The sequence below is a fragment of the Galeopterus variegatus genome, unplaced genomic scaffold (assembly GCF_000696425.1).
Source record: "Galeopterus variegatus unplaced genomic scaffold, G_variegatus-3.0.2 Scaffold1268, whole genome shotgun sequence".
NCBI lineage: Eukaryota > Metazoa > Chordata > Mammalia > Dermoptera > Cynocephalidae > Galeopterus > Galeopterus variegatus.
Genome location: NW_007727379.1, coordinates 164,112 through 173,832, shown reverse-complemented (window position 1 = coordinate 173,832; position 9,721 = coordinate 164,112).

Below are 9,721 nucleotides of genomic sequence, written 5' to 3'. Positions count from 1 at the left end.
GTGTGTGCCTTGTGCCTCTGATGTGTTTCATTTGTTAAGGTTAGCGGTTGATTGTAGCGTTAGTTTTTCATAATACAGGGATCTCTGATCCTTCAGGGAGAAGCTGCAATTATTCTTTAGAAAAATCATTCTTCAGAAGCTTTAAGCTCACTGGAAGTCTGTAGAGTACTATAGCTGAGGTACCAGTGCTGGATTGGCCTATCTGGGCAGGCAGGTTGGAAGATTGAATCAGAACCTGCGGTATGGCCTCAAGAACCTGCAGTATAGCAGCAAGCTGCCGGTGATCTTAGATAACTTTTATCTTTCATGACCTTTAAGCCCTGTAAGGCACCAAACATCTGGACATTTGCCTCTGCCGATTGGATGCAGATGAGTTCCCATTTTCAAAATGTGAGAAGAGTCAATTCATTTTATTTTACTTGCAGCTTTTAAGTACTTGCACTTATAAATGGCTTGTGTTATTAAACTACTTCCACAAAGGGGAACTGCTGCTTATTTTGCTTTTTTGACACTACTTCTTAGGTTGTGCAATGATTACTCAAGAGTCATATCTACTGTGCCCAAAATAAGAGGCTTTTGACATTTCTGTAGAAATCACTAGTGTTATACATTTGAGATAATGTCCAAATTAAATCCTGATTTTACTAGCTAATGTGATAGAGAGAAAATAATATTAATAGAGTAGGTATTATCTTTTATCAGTCCTAGTTTCAATATTAGCAAGTATTGAGTAGGAATATTTTGCTGATGCTTTTAAAGATTTATATATTTTACATAAAGATGGGATCTCAGAGTCCAGCCACTCCCATGCACCTACCTCTTTTTCAGCATCCCTAGCAGGGGACAGTTAGCAGTGTTTGAATCCTGCTCGTGACATGGAACTCTCTTCACTGTCAGGTAGACATCACAAATGACCTGATCATCAAAATGTTTTTCCCTTTATTGTCTAGGCATCTTTCTCCCTGTAGCCTATTTCAGAATGAAATAGATATTTCTTCCTTATTANCAGCTGTGACAACCAAAAATATCTCCAGACATTGCCAAATGTTTTCAGGGGGGCAAAATTGCCCCAGTTGGGAATCACTGCTGTAACATGCTGTTCAAGCTGTTTTCTCCCACCTTCATCCAATTGTAAAACATCCAAAGCAGAAGGTTTTATCTTCTTCCTCAATCATTCAGTCTGGTAATGGGTCAATTTTGAGATATTTAAGCCATTTTTTTTTAAACTTTAGTTGAAACTGAATTGGCCTATTATTTGCTCTTTGGCCTCTTTTTCTAACTTTACATGCTCCACATGAGTTTTCTCTTGCTGCTATAACAATTTACCACAAACTTGGTTGCTTAAAGCAACACAATTTATTATCTTACAGTTCTGTAAGTCAGCCATCTGACATGTTCTCACTGGGCTAAGATCAAGGTGTTGGCAGAGCGGCCTCACTTTCTGGGGGCTGTACAGGAGAATCTGTCTCCTTACCTTTTCCGTCTTCTAGAAGCTGCCCACATCCCTGGCTCATGGCACTCTTCCTCCATCTTCAAAGCCAGCCACAGGGGCTGAGTTTTCACATCTCAGCATTCGTGGCTGGGGACCTCTTCTTCTGTCATCATCTTCCATTTTTAAGTACCCTTGTGATTACATTGGTCCCACCAGATAATTCATGATAATCCCCCTATTTTAAGACCAGTTGACTAGCAACCTTGATTCCATCTGCAATACTGTTTTCCCTCTGCCATGTAACATATTCACATGTTCTGGGGATTAGAATGTAGACATTGGTGGGGGGCTATTATTCTGCCTGCCACATGCTCCCATTCCAGAAGTTAATCAGAACCAAAAGAGTACTGACACTTGTGAAAGAGCTTTTCTCTTTTGACTCTATACCAATAACAGAAGAGTTGAGGCATGCATGCCCTAAACTCTTGCCATGACTGGATTTTATTTGAACAATTTATTCGTCAGCGCTTGACAAAAATTCCAGACTTGAGACTGAACATTTCACTTACCGTTTTGGTTTGTCTTTTATTTCAAAAAGGGAAATGATGCCTGATGAGAATTCAACAGTGATAGATAGGGGGGAATCAGGATTAGTGGTCATGGTAGTATGTGAAGATCTCAGCTGAGATTTCAAGAGCAAGTAGGGAACTATGGTTTCCATTGTAAATATGAAGTCTCCAGAAGAAAGGGGAAAAGGTGATATCAATTCTCCCATGGATTTAAATAGGATGTAATTATCTCAGCTCTCATTGAAAGGTCTTCTTGATCGCCAGGATGATATTTTATCTAGAGGTCAAGGGGACAAAATAAAATTGTTTTCAGGCTTTACTATTTTAAAAATTATTGATTTTTAAAGTAAATATTCCCACTGATTTAAAATACTGGGAGGAAAAAAGTAGAAAAAGGATAAAAAAAAGAAAATCCTTTAGTTTCTAACTATACAAAACTCTCTGAAGAAGATAAACTTCTTAAAATTTATTTCTTTATATTTATTTTGTTTTTTCTTCTTCTTCTTGCCTTTCTCCTCCTTCCCCCACCCCTCTCCTCCTCCTCCTTTCTTTTTTTCATGTATCTGAGATCATGGATAATTCTCTTAATTCCCTACATGACATTTTACTTAATATTAAACATAAGCACTCCTCACGATCTTACAAACTCTTCTTAAGTGTACTTTTTAAACTATTTTTTGTTAGTAAAGCAATACATTTTATTGTAAAAAATGTGAAATACCCATAAGTCCATCACCCTTTTTATATTTACTTTCTTTTTAGTATGAATTTGTACATGGATATTTTATATTCTTTTTTTTCAATTAAAGTTGCATTGTAAACAGTTTCCTACATCATGAAAGATTATTTTGTAAATACATGGTAATAATTGAATAAAATCCCTTTGATGATATCCCCTGATTGTTTGACATTTATAGGGTTTCCATTGTAGGCGTATATATATGTGCATGCATTGGCTCTTATGAAATTGGAATAAGCATTGTAGTGCTTAAGTTTTTAGAATTTTATTTCCCTGTATATAAGATTTTTTGGTGCTAATTTCAGAAGTGTAATTAAAAGGTCAGTTAAGAATATGGACAATTTAAGGTTTGCCAAATTGCCTTCCAAAAACCAGTGTATCCATTTATAAGCCCACCAGCTATGCTGACTTTGTTTTGTTAAGTTTTACAGTTTTAAAACATAAGTCCTGTGTTCCCAGGCTTTTGGTTTACCAGTTATTGCTCTGTTTGTATCTTTCTCAAAGAATATTTTGTATTTTTGCATTGGCCAATGTATTTTGCATTGGCCATTGTGGTAATGGATTTTCCTACATTATGATTATGAAGACTGCTGTATCAAGGCCTTTACTATAGTGACCTTGGATTTTCCAGTTCTAAAAGAATGTTCAAAGTCACCATTATACTTTTCAGAGGACTACTTCACAAATGTAATAATTTCGAACCAACTCATATCCCATGGTTGAGAAAAAGGCACTTATCTGTAAAAAGAGAACTTTCAGAGTTAAAAGACTTTCTGTGAATTGTTCATCTGTGTTCAGATTCAGAAGCCTCTAGTCATCCTCTTAGAAATCTAAACGACCATTGGAAGATTGAAGAAGCCAGTGTCCAAGGAAACCAAGGACTTGAGGCCATTTACAGTTAGTGCTTTGTTCAGGAAAGCAAGAAGCGTTGTTTTCATTTTAGTAACATGGAAAATGTTTGGTCTTATTTACTTACAATGTATAATACTTTCATAGAGGATTGACAGTTGCTTGCTTAAAATAAAATCACAAAAATAATAAAACAGCTTACATAGAAAATAAGGCTAGAGAAATGCATCAAAAACCAGAAGAATGTATTGTTAAGGGCACACCAGGTACAGAGAACTGTGGGAAGAAAAGATGAGGGGTATTGGATGTGGGGAAAAGAAATGGATACGAAAATATTTTAAATGTTAACAAGCAAAGTAATAGTGTGGAGTGAGCATGGTTTACAGGGCCGGGGAGGCACTGGGGGAAGTTGATGTAGCCGATGAGAGGACCAGGATCCTCAGAGCCTAAGACAGAGAGCTGGTTCTAGAGAAGCGTGAGTGTGGGTTCAGAACTGAGCAAAGAGAAGGGCTTCAGGAGGGAGCAGGACCCTCTTATTCTCTGCTTTCCGTGGAGAAGAAGACTGTCAAATCTTCGAGTGTAAAGAATAGGAGGGCAGGCTCCCTAACCTGATAGGGAGAGGCGAGCTAACGAGTAGGGAGGGACGCTGCCATGACATCAGTGGCACACAAGTATAACTGGACTGCAGCCCGTGGGTTGAGGCTCCAGACTCCTCTGCTTCACATACACCATGGCCCCCAACACATGCACCTGTGTGCGAACGCACGCACACGTCACTCACAGACACCGTTCCACTGTGCAGAAGTCATTCTTGTGTTAATTCATGGGACAAACATTCATGGAACATCTGGTGAGTGAAAGGCCCTAGCTGCTGGGTGCAGTGGGAAATAGCACTACTTGTAGGACAAAAATCCAAACACAGATATGCTGCCTGTGAGGTTCTCCATGTTCTGACCCCTGCTCTCACCTCCAACCTCCTTCCTCCCAACACCGATCTCCTAACATCTCCTCCCACGTCTGAACCGCCTCCCTGGCTGCATCACAACACTGCAGTAGCTCAGTTTCCTCTGTGTACAATACCCTTCTTCCTCCCACAGGCTCAGGTCGGGCTGCTAACACTACTCTTTTGAGAGTCAGCTCCAGCATGATCTCTTCTAGGAGGGCTTTCCATACCTTCCGGTACCACCCACCCTGAGAATTGACCATTCTCTTTGTGCCTGCCTTGAAGCCATTGCTATCAAAAATCTCTCACTCCAAGTCTATGGCTCTCTCCATTCCTTCTCAGCACTTAACCAAAGCAGGATGAAGAAGCTTAGTAGCCACCAGCACTGCAAATACTATAGCGTTCTTGTCCTCTACTTGTAAGTCAAGATAAAGATAGTACTATGCCAGAAAATGTAAAACTACTATGTATGTTGAATTTAGAGTAACTCAATTCTAGATTTTTCTGATTAAATATTTTAACTAAATTCATCAAGACTGAAATTGTCACATAGCTTCAGAGTCCTTGCTGCAGTATTTCTCTACCCAGGGTTCAGTGTGCCTACAGTAGAAACCAGCCATGCATTTAGCACTCAGTGTTTAGTAAAAGTCTGAATGGATGGGTGGATCAATAGGTGGTCTGGTGAATGGGCTCTTGTGGTACAGTACATTTTGGAAACAGGAAAGGACCAAAGAGAAGAACAGATACAGTGCTGTGAGAAGTGTGGGGAGGGAGGCAGGTGTTTCTGGCTGTGGAAACTAGGAAGAGCATCATAGAGGAAGATACCCAACTAGGCTGATTGGAGGATAAGATGAAAGGCAAATGTGGTAGTGTGTACATATCACAAGTTAAATGCATTGATGACAAATCTACACATCTTTATAAACCTAAAACAAAAACAAAACACATCCTGTGTATAATATTAGATAAACCTACCTGCTTAGCAAGAGGGCTCCTGGTTACAGTTATTTTTCTGAAAGCACGTGGTATTCAACCCTGTTCCTTTCTGAGTGTTTGGTTTTATCCCAGCCCCCAGGTCAGGTGTGTACCCCTGCCTGTGCCTGCTTGCCCGTTCTGTAGCCAGCCCAGTGATTCTCAGTGGTGGGCAGTTTTACCCTCCAGGGAACACTTGACAGTGTCTGGAGATATTTTTGTTTGTCATAGCTGGAGGGTGGGGAGGATGCCAAGTAGATGTTTAAAAAAGAAAACGAAAATCACCTGTAATCCTACCATTTAAATATAACCACTGAGAACATTCTGGGATTATATTCATCTAGACTCTTTCTATTTGTGTATAAGTTATATATTTAAAATAAAAACAAGACCATACTATGCTGATGATTTTTTTTCTCATACACCTGAGAAAGCTGACTTGTTGATCCAGGCTCTAAAGCCTATCAGTCAAATAACTCAGTCTCTCCAAGCCTCAGTTGGAGGTAATGATACAGCCTAACTACTCCTTGTTATGAGGACTAGAGACTACATAAACTGTGGAGCTAGAGTGCTGGCACATAGTAGGTGCTCAATAAAAGATAGCTGTTTATGTTTCATATTACCTTTTTAAAAATTTCTTAATTAAACTAATAATCTAATTTGGGTTCTAAAGGTCTGAGTTGAAGATGGACTACTTTGCTTCTCTGAAGGAGTTGTTGCCTAATGTTAATGCAGAACAAAACCAAATCAACAAGTTGAGACACTTGGAAAACCAATTCCAAGTCTCCTTGGAATTAACATACCTGTGATATGTTAATCAGGAGCATTAGTTGCTACTTACAGAAGCAGGATTATCAAGTTCTCATTCTGGTCCAAGGTGTTTTCATAAGAATGTAAAACTGACAAAAAAAAAAAGGAATATCAATATTTTCTTTTTACTTCTTTAACCCTTCCTTGTACATCAGTAGTTCAGTTTCAGAAGGAATCAGTAACTTAGTTTCTAAAGGACTTCTTGTCCAGAACTGCATATTTCACTATCGAACCTCCCGAGAAAGGACTGGCTTATGTTCTCCCAAATCAGGGAGCAGTATGTTTCCGAGAAGCACAAGGTCCCTGTTTTTGTTTGTAACTATGAGAAGAGGTGGCATTCCAAGAATAGAAGTGTTTTCCCCTGTAAGTGTTGTTCATTACCTGTCTCGTCCAAATACAGAAGCTACGTCACAGACCATACTCTGGATAAACCAAGTTCCTAATTTATAGACTTTCTCTTCACTGAAGTGCTGGATAATAGAGAGCAACCTGGCTCATTCCTGTCTGAAGCTTGGTAGTCAGAGGGTGCTGGGGTAGTCAGACTGGATTACTGCCTGTAGGACCTGATTTAGAGAACACCAAAAGTCCTCTTTTCTCCAAATATCTTTCCCCAGTGGCATGAGATTCTTTCCTTCAGAGAAAACTTTTCAGGGCTTTGATATGATATGATGCCTCCAGGAGACCTTAGTTAAAAGAAAGGGCTGTTATTTTGGAAGTTAATGAGGAAGTTCGTAAGGGCTGCTACAACAAAATACCTTAGATTGGGTGGCTTATAAACAACAAAAATTTCTTTCTCATCAAGGCCTGCTTCCTGGGTCTTAGAGGGCACCTTCTCACTGTCCTTACATGGTGGGAGGGGTGAGGGCCTTTCTCAGGCCTCTTTTATAAGGGCACTAATCCCATTCACAAGGACTCTATCCTTGTGTCCCCATCACCTTTCAAAGGTCCCACTCCCTAATACCATCACATTGGGGGTTAGGATTTCAACATATGAATTTGGGGGGGGACACAAAACATTCAAACCCTAGTAGTCTCATTGACACACCAGTATCTTTTAGTAGCTTGTTTTGATAATGGAGCTGTCACTTTGGAAAGAGGGGAAAGGAGCTGAGAGTCTGGGGTATTTGATGAGTTTTGAGATGCAAGCTATGGTGGTAGACCATGAGGGAGGGGTACTCCCATGAAACGCTTAAGATCTATTCAGGAGTACCATCTATGGACAGAGGGAAAGATGACCACGGAGCAACTTCAATCAGCGAAGGAGGCGTCTTCCTGTTCCTCTCTCAAGGCCTTGATTGACACCTTAGCTTTTATTTGGTTAACATTTATTGAGAGTTACTTAACTATGGGCAATGCATGGTACCAAGAATACAAAATGAGTATAGTAATATTTGCATTTAGCTACATGCAAAGATACTGTTTACATATATTTTTCATTTAACCATGGGTAATCGTATTATCCTCAGCCCCATTTTACAGGTGAGGAAACAAAGCACGGAAGTATTACGCAGTTTGCAGAAGGTCACATTGCTAGTGTTAAGGCTGGGATTCAGACCCAAGCAGTTGGGCTTCAGATGCTAAAGCCCCCAGCAATTGACCACTACCCACTAGGGTGTATTGAGAACTCACAATCTGGTGTGAGATCATCTGGGAATGTGATTCTGGGCTACTTGGTGGCCAACACCAAAAAGAAGACAGGAGCCTTTATCCTCATTCAAGAAGCATTTAGTGCTTGCTACATGCCAGGCCCTTTGCTAACTACTACCAATAAAAAGAAAAATGAAACCAATCCCTGTCCTGAAGGAGCTCACAGACTACTGGGTAAAACAATTCTGTAAACACAACATTGCAGTGCAGAGTGATAAGTGCCTGAAAGAAACCATGTATAGAATGCTATAGGAGCAAAAAGAGGCAGCCTGTTGTGCTGCTAGTGGCCTGACAGCCTGACACAGTCACACAGGCACACCCAGACGTGAGCCTCTGCTTGCCAAGGTGGGAAGTGTCTTCTCCTTTGCTGTCCTTGGGGTTCCAGGCCCAGAGAAGACTTCCTTTCCTGACTGCAGGGAGACTTTTGTCCACTACTTAGGACATAACTGTCCTGCTATTAGCCTGGAGACAGTCTTGGCAACTATACCAGCCAGGCAGTGGGGGAGGGCCAAGCATTTTGTGGCACTGGGAAGGTGGAGAGAGGAGTGGGGTCTCATTTGGGTCCTTCTAGCACTCGGTACACTGGAGTAGAAGACCTGCCACCCAGTCCTGTCCATATGAAAGGCTTGCTATGTGACATCAGGCAGGTTGCATGGCCTTTCTGTGTTTCATTGCTCTTCATCCAACAAAATGAAAGATTGAGGTGCTAAATGGGCTTTTCTTTATTCCTACTACACCTTATAAATAATCTGTTATAGCATTCATTATAAATATTTGAAAGTCTGTGTCACTACTGGAAATTTCGCAGATAAAAATCACACCTATTTTAAAAAACTTGTTATACCAAACATACTGACTGACACATAGGCACTCTTCAAATTGAGGAAATGAATACACATGGATAAATGAATGAATAAGTCAGCCAATCACTAAATTATTTAGAGGATTATTGCTTTGAGGATGAGGTCAGGTATTACATACAATAGAGCAGTAAGAAAACTGTAAGAAAATGGTATTCTTCTTCCATTGCAGCAGTTTCCAAACACTACCTTCTGGGATTGGCTGTATCAGAAGCCCTAGGGAGCTAAAATGCAGGTTCCTGGGCCTGCCTTCTGAAGATAGAAGGTTTAGGGTGGGGCTCAGGAATCAGTATGTGCAAAGGCTCCCCAAGAGCCTTTGTATCTTGCATAAGGTCAGGTTGGGGACCCTTGTTTGCCATTTCACTTGGCCTTATTTCTGCCCTGCTCTACTACAAGGGTACTTCAAAAAATTCATGGAAAAATAGAACTGAAAGATAATACAAATATTTCCATGAACTTTTTGAAGCATCTGCATACGAGAACCAAAGATGATGGCCCTGGCACTGGTCTGGTAGGAAACATGGGGAGGGCAAAGCACCCCGTCCTGCTTGGAGGAGTTGGGGAAGCCATGGCAGCAGTGGCTGTCTCTAATGTTTCCTGAGGTTATTGACAGGAAAATTGGGATGAATACCAAGGAACTGTGGCCAAGCTAAACTTTGGGTTAGAGTAGTGCTCCTAAAAATCACCAGTAATTTCCTTATGTGTTTCATTTTGTCTTCCTTTTTTCTCTTCTTCAAGCCCAGTGATCTTCCAAATGGGCTGAATGACCCTCCTTTTACTCTCACAGTCTAGAAGCCTCAGTTGTGGAATTTTCTAAAACCCTCTGCTCATGTTACTGTAAATACTTTCTGTGGATTATATTATTTGATGAAAAACCAGGTTGTGACAGTATAACAGAAG